We start from the raw sequence: 7,500 nt of genomic DNA, 5'->3' as shown, positions 1-7,500 counted from the left end.
ACTTGAGTTCTGTATCAATGAAGCCCTGCGGCTTCCTGCGCGTGCGGTGTGGCTCAATCTCTTTCTTGCTGGCTCCTGGCAGTTGCCTTGGTGAACAGGCTTGATGGGCTGAATGGCCTCCTGTTCCTATCAATCCCCTGTCAATCTTCTGGTTTGGCTCCACCGTCACACCTCGCTCCCTCCAGTCACCTTCCTAGTCCTCAAGAGGCCCCCCCCCCCACCACTCTGCTCCGATGGAGACCCAAGGAGAGCCACTCGGCAGCCCGCACCCTCAATTTCCTGTGCTGACAGGAAGCTGACATCAGTGGGAAACAAAATGGCCATCTTCCCCGCCGTCCTCCGGCCCCCTCCCCCCCCCCCCACCTAACAGGGAATCGCTTAAGTGATCTTTGGGCGAACAACTGACCAATATGGGTGACTGTGCATGTCCATAACTTGATCTCTGTGTCTCTGGCGCTGTGGGTTTAGAGCGATTCAGGGACAGGACGAGGCCATTCAGTCCCTCCATTCTGCTGAAGGATCGTGTGTGGTCTGCCGGAGCAGGATGGAGGGGCTGGATGGCCTCCTCCGCCAGATCACAAGCGATCCTTCACCCTCGTTTTCCCCTTAATCCCCTCTTGCTTCCAAGCATTCCAATCCCTTCCACCTCTTCGTGCTCGGCATCACGTGGTCTAAGCTGACAATCTAACGCAGCGCTGGGGGGCAGGTGTTGCATTGTCGGAAACGCCGTCCTTCGGGTGAGACGTCAAACCGAGCTCCCCGTCTGCCTGTTCAGGTGGACGTGAAAAGATCCCGCAGCGCAAAATAATAATAATAATAATAATAATCCTTGCATTTGATATAGCGCTTTTCACGTCGGGAGGACGTCCCAAAGCGCTTCACAGAACACACTGTAAAGTGAATTGACTGTATATTTGTGGGCGAACGCGGCAGTCAATTGCGCACAGCAATGTCCCTCAAACAGTCGTGGATTGAAAATGACCAATTTATTATTGTTTTTGTTTTGGAGGGATTATTATTAGGCTCTGTGTGGAGTAAGGAAACTTGCCCAAGGTTTCGCCCTCTGCCTGGAATTGAACTCAGGTCTCTCACTTGCAAAGTGAGTGCTCTAACCACTGAGCTACAGGACTCCACGATCTGGCATTGGGGAGTGACTGACTGACCATCTCTCCCTTTCTCTCTCTCTCTCTCTCTCTCTCTCTCTCTGGAAGGGGACTCCCAACGGCTGGCCTTTCGCGAGAAGTCGCTTCGAGGAGCTTTGATGGGGAGGTGTGTGTGCGTGGCCCACACCCAGACTCCAGCCCAACCCTGAGTCCCGGCTCGGCTCGGCCCGGACCGGACTTCCCTGGAGACGAGGCCTCAGTGATTCCTATGGCCTTTCTCCCGCGGAGCCACGCTGGAGGGGTTGAGGTGCAGAGCGAGTGCCCTGGGGTGGAGGATGATGTAACGCAGAGTGTCGCCCTCCCATGCTAAGAGCAGCCAGCTCCAACCTTCGTTAGTATAAGTGTCCGGTGAGTGGATGTCCCTCATAACGAACTCCCCCACTCACTCACTCACTCACTCAATCACATGTGTGCCTGTTGCCTTGTGTTGGGAGGGGAGGGGGACTCCTGTGGCTCCTCGTTTAATGTATCGTCCTCTGTTTATTCCCCCACGAAGCGCTCTGGGACTCTCTCTGCCCTGCCTGAGGGGTACTTTGCGAATGCAAGTTGTTGTCGCGGTTGTTGATCAGTTGTGCGCTGGTTCCAATCTGCTGAGTTCAGATCCTCACGAATCCCTCTCTACCTGTACAGTGCGCTGGTCAGACCACATCTGGAGTACAGTGTCCAGGTGTAACACGTGTGTTCATGTTGCATGTGGGGTTGCGTGTATGTTGTGTTTGGTACGGTATAAGCGCTCCAAGACCCTGCCCCCCCCCCGCACGAAGGCTAGTATATCAATCCATGTTTTTTTTTCTGTTGTGTGTGTGTGTGGTTCGTGTGTTAATATATGTGTGTTAGTATGTGTTTGTTGTGTTTGTGTGTGTGTGTATGATTTGCGTGCTGTGTGTGTTAGCATGTGTGTGTTAGTAGGTATGTGTTTAGGTGGTTTGTGTGCGCGTGTTAGTATGTGCGTGTGTGTGTTCAGCAGAAGCGAGTGATGAGATCCTTATCTTTGAGCCGTTTCAATCTTGAATCTGATCCAAGACGTGTAGTCAATGAATTGAAATGAATGTTCTGTCGGCTGAGTTGGTGCAAGATACTAACATAATAATAATAATCCTCGCATTTGATATAGCACCTTATCACGGCTTTGAGACGTCTCAAAGCGCTTCACAGGATACACTGTAAAGTGGAGTGACTGTGGATTTTTGTGGGCGAAACGTGGCAGCCAATTGCGCACAGCAGTGTCCCACAAACAGTCGTGGACATGGATTCTCTGACCGAGACCCTGATTCTGTGCATTTCCTCTTGTCATCAATGCACTAGTTACTGTCAGTGGTTTGGGAAAATTGACTATAAATAGTGTAAAATGACCCACAAAGATGTTGTACTATGGAATGGAGTTCCAGAGGGTGGGGGCAGAAAGGCTGAAAGCTCGACTGTCGATGATGGGTGTTGGGGGGGCGCGGGGGGTGCAGGTACCTGCGAAGGAAAGGGAGAGGGGGGGGGTTGATAGGGTCTTAGAGGGTCACAGAGGAGAGGTGGAGTGAGGCGAGACTGTACAAGGAATTAAAGGTGAGGACGAGGAACTCTTGGTGATGGGGAGCCAGTGGTGAAGGTGAGGGTGATAGGATCGCGGAGCCTGGTGCGGGAGAGGGCACGAGCTTCAGAGTTCTGGATGATCTGCAGCTTGTGGAGGGAAGAGTTGTGGGGAGACCGACGAGGAGGGAGTTGGCGCCTGAGGGCAGTGACGGAGTTGGCAATGTTGAGGAGGTGTGGGGAAGGCAGATGTGGGGTTTAAAGAACAGTTGAGGTTCGAACAAGGTATCAAGGTTTCTTACTGGTTTGGTGAGGTGGATCATAAAGGCCGGTTAATGGACTTGAAGTACATGATCTGATAGAATGGCGGAACAGGCTCGAGGGGCTGAATGGCCTACTCCTGTTCCTATATTCCTATTTACCTATAAACCCGGCTCCCCTTCCCTCCAAACCCGGAACCTAACCCCGGGCACGAAATGACGGGAAATCCTTCTTAAGAAAGGCCGCAACGTCTTAGACGAACAAGGAGGTGAGATCTCGGGCGCTGAGCCAGTCTGCGCGATGCGAAACAGGCAGCTCAGGAAACGCTGGAGGATGTGAATCCCCCGCTCCCCAGGTTTCTTTCTCGCTCAGCGTTCAGCTTCCCTTCACATCACTAACCTTCCCCCAATTTCAGCTCCAAACTGGGGCATTTATATTTAATCATGATCTGCCGTTTTATTTTTACGTTGCGATGGTTTCAGTCAATCCCTCTCCCGTGAGGGACATTAACCTACTTTGGACTTTCAACAGTTCTCTAAATATAACCCTCCCCACCACTCCCCCCGCCCCACCCCCCCCCCGCTCTATTCTACCCCCCCCTTCAGATTCGTGTTTTATTTTAAGAGTAAGTACAACCTTTCTTTCTAAAACAAGCAATACGCCCACTCTCAGCTCGAGTCTGAATCTTGTAGGCCTGCTCCACGTTCCTCTGCCCAGCCCGCTCGTCCCACCAGTCTCTCTGTCCCCACCCCACTCAAGACCTTCCTCTTCAATCGCGCCTTCGGCCCCCCCCCCCCCGGCCCTCCCTGCCCCTCCACCCCTCCTGTTCCCAACCCCCAGCTCCGGTCCACATCGCTGACTGTCCAGCTTCTTGGAAATGTCATTTGTTGCTGTTGGACTTTGCGCTCACGTAGGCTCCAGCGCGGTGTGGTTTTGGGTGTGTGTTCTGGGTGGGTGTACGTCTGTGTATGGGTGGGGGTCTGTGTGCGTGCTTGTGTGAGGGGTGGGGTCTGCCTTGTTTTTGGAGGCGCCGACCTTCGGATGAGACGTTAAACCCAGCGTCTGCGATGTTAAAGATCCCACGGAGACACTGGGGGAAGAGAGGGGAGTTTTTCTCTCTCCCCCGGTGTCCTGGCTGACAAGCCCCCAGATAAAATCACTCGCTCGCTCGACTGCTGTTTGCCGGGACGCTGCTGTGCGTGAATTGGCTGCCGCGTTCGCCTACAAAACTTTCAATAGCGGCGTGGGACCTTTAACATCCGCCCCGACACAGGGGCAGACGGTACGGGACGTTGGTTTAAAAAAAAACCTAGTCACTCAATCCACAACTGTCTGACTGACACTACTGTGAGCAGATCGGATGGCGCGTTTCGCCCACAAAATACGCAGTCAGTCCACTCTACGCTATATTCTGTCAAGCGCTTTGAGGCGCCTCAAAAGACGCGATAAGGGGCCACAGCGAATGCAAGGGTTATTATTACTGTATCAAGAAAAGAGCCAAATGCAAAGAGGGTGAACAGAGTTCGTGTCTCCCTCTGAGTGTTAAGCGCTGTCGTTTGCAAAACGTGCCACATTGTTCATAATTAAAATGGCGTGTAAATGAATGCTCTGTGCACAAGGCAATGGTGCGGAATGCTCCACCGACACGTTTTATGACTCACTGCTGACTCTCCTCGGCCCGATAACAATCTCCAAAAGGGTCTGGGCAGAACATCTCCCCCACCCCACTCCTCTCCCCGTCGCCACGGATTAATAGGGGAATAGTGTCAGAGTAGAGAGCTCCAGTGGGGGAAGCGAGCGTCAGCACAGACACGATGGGGGGAAAGAGAGAGAATGAGCGCAGGGAATGGGGTTAGAGTAGAGAGCTCTGGGGGTGGCGGTGGGCTGTCGGAGGAGAATACAATGGTTACTTTGCTGTAAATTCCACATTACAAGCTGCGTGGGAGATGAGATGTAATGAAGTGTTGCAGGTCAGAGAAACGTGAGGGTATCTCTCGTGGGCTCTGCTGTAATTTGAAATTCTTCGTTTAAATCCTTCTCTTATAATTAATCCCAACGTCGTCCCAAGAAACCCAACAGGAGGGAGCGGGAGACTGAAGGCAAAGGTTCTCTCTCTCTCTCTCTCTCTCTCGCTCTCGCTCTCTCACACACACACACACACACACTCGTTCGTGTATAAAACGCAGAGTTCTGCGCTTAGCATCTTACAAGCACCGAAGGAGGCCATTGAAAGAGCCACCAACGTCCCCACTCTTTCCCCATCACCTTGCCAATGTTTCCTTTTCGAGTACTGATCCAATTCCCTTTTGAAAGCCACTATCGAATCTGTTTCCAACGCCCTTTCAAGCAGTGCGTTCCGGACTGTAACAACTCTCTGGGTTTTTAAAACAAAAAAAAGGCCTCACCTCCTCTCTGGTTCTTTTGCCAATTATCTTAAACCTGATCCTCTGGTGATCGGCCCACCCATCAGAGGAGGCAATTCCTCCCTATCTACTCTTGTCAAAACCCCTCATCATTTTGAACACTTCTATTAAATCTGCCCTCAACCTTCTCTGCTCTAAGGAGAATAATCCCAGCCTCTCCAGTCACTCCGCCGTGAACTCCTGTGAAGCACTTTGAGACGTCCTCCTGACGTGCAAGAGGGCTGCGGGTCAAACGGAAGGTCTCCCCCTCTCTCCCCCACAATACTACGATGCCACATCAGTCAGGACAGTGAGCTGAAACACCCCCCCACCCCCATCCCAAACGCAGGGGTCCAAACCCTTCCCACCCCGTCCCAGCCGAGAGAGAGAGAGAGAGAGAGAGCGAGCGCGCGAGAGCCCGAGCCAGGCTGAGGGAACAGACTGACTGACTGACGACCGTGTTGGAACCATATGTCCCCAGGTCAATGGATCAGCGATGGTGTGAAGGACTTGATGTGACAAATGATATAATCCGGTGTGGTTCAGTGTTAAAGAGGACGTTCAACCAGCGTAACATTACTGACGAGTTCTCCCATCTGCTGTCCTGCTCTGACCGGCTGCCTCGCACACACCCTCTGCGTGCGGTGTCTCTGCCAAATGTTAGGAGTTGCCTAACGTAGAGGCCGCTGTCAATCTGAAAGGAGCCAAACGACACAGCTCTGCCTGCGTGTCGTCTCGCACGCTCCGCTCGGTGTGCCTCGCGCGCCAAGCTCAGCGCAGCCAGTCGTGCGCAGCGGCGTCCCGCAAACAGCCGGGCCTTGAGCGATCAAATTCTTATTATTTTGTAGGGATTACTGCCCCCGGAAAAACGATCCGACAATCGACTAACGACCGGGTTCCTACTCACTGCCGGGTAAACCGAGGCGTGTGGAGTGAGGAAACTTGCCGAAGGTTTGGTCCTGCCCGGGAATCGATCCCAGGTCCTCTCGCTTGCGAGGCGAGAGCTCCAACCACTGGGCTTCAGGACTCCCAACAGTTGGATAAATTACCGAGTGAGAGTTACAGAGGTGGCTGTTGGGAGTGAGAGCAGAGACAGTAATGGAGGCTTCACCCCCTCGAATTTTCGGTCGCGCTCTCTTTCTCTTTCTCTCTCTCTATCTCTATCTCTCTCTCTCTCTCTCTCTCTCTCTCTCTCTATATGCGCTCTCTCTCTCGCTCTCCTTCCATCTCTCTCTCTGATTCACGCTGTTTGAACTCTCTGAGCGCTGACTCAGCTAATAATGCCTGACATTATCACTGACTTCTCACCTCCACCCGAGACCCCCAAACCTCCCCTCCACCACCCTCGGGCTGCGGCGGCGGTTTGGTATCGTAATATAATATATTTAGTATCATAATGTAAATCTTTTATTAATAATTAATATTATTAATAATATGGGAGGGTGGGGGGGGGGTGGGGGGAGGGATTCCGCTGTGTTTCGACGCGTCCAGAATTTGGGAAATTGTTGAATTCACGCTGACATTTAAAAAAAAGCTTTTTTTCACCCCAAAAACTGTTCCTAAAAATGCTGAAGAAACAGCAGCAGAGAAAAAAAAACGAGTAAAAATTACGACTGGAGGAGGAGAGAGAGAGAGAGAGAGAGAGAGGGAGGAGAGGAGAGGAGAGGGGGAAGAAAGAGTGGAGGGAGGAAAGAGGGAGAGGAGAGATGTGGGGGAGGGAGGTAGGAGAGGGAGAATTGAGCACGGAAAGCGGGAGAGGCGGGAGTGCGGAGGAGGGAAAAAAAAAGATGGGTGGTGGGGGGCGAGGGGAAAGAGTGGGCGAGGAGCGTGCGAGAGGATGGAGAGTGAGAGAGGAAGGGGGGAATTTCTTCCCCCACACCCCCCCCCCCTCACCACCTTCTAATCGTGTCCGCAGGGCTCTGCGAGACTTCCCGACCGTGATGGTGAGGCTTTTTTTTTCCCCTGAGGTTTAAAAATCCGCCATCCTCCCCCAAACGAGGAAGTTCATAGGTTCCCATAGCAACCGGACCTGTAAAGGCATCAACGTGCCAACATATGCTATACATTCGGCGGAGAGATTGTCAAGGACTCTGTTCCCCCTCCTCCACCCCCATTACCCAACCCCCCCACCCACCCACCCCCGCCTTCGCCCACCC

At 52.7% G+C, this 7,500-nt stretch overlaps 1 protein-coding gene across 1 annotated transcript in view; it reads left to right on the top strand.

The window, feature by feature from the left end:
• The first annotated feature begins 1,379 nt into the window (after positions 1 to 1,379).
• The window catches only part of lrrc7 (leucine rich repeat containing 7), a 35,894-nt gene continuing 29,773 nt past the window's right edge, over positions 1,380 to 7,500 (top strand). Inside the window, 1 exon segment of the mRNA XM_042335575.1 lies at positions 1,380 to 1,511. The gene's annotated coding sequence lies outside the window, so the exon portion shown is untranslated.

The sequence above is a fragment of the Callorhinchus milii genome, unplaced genomic scaffold, assembly GCF_018977255.1.
Source record: "Callorhinchus milii isolate IMCB2004 unplaced genomic scaffold, IMCB_Cmil_1.0 Scaffold5, whole genome shotgun sequence".
Lineage (NCBI taxonomy): Eukaryota > Metazoa > Chordata > Chondrichthyes > Chimaeriformes > Callorhinchidae > Callorhinchus > Callorhinchus milii.
This window is presented reverse-complemented; position numbering and strand designations above follow the sequence as displayed.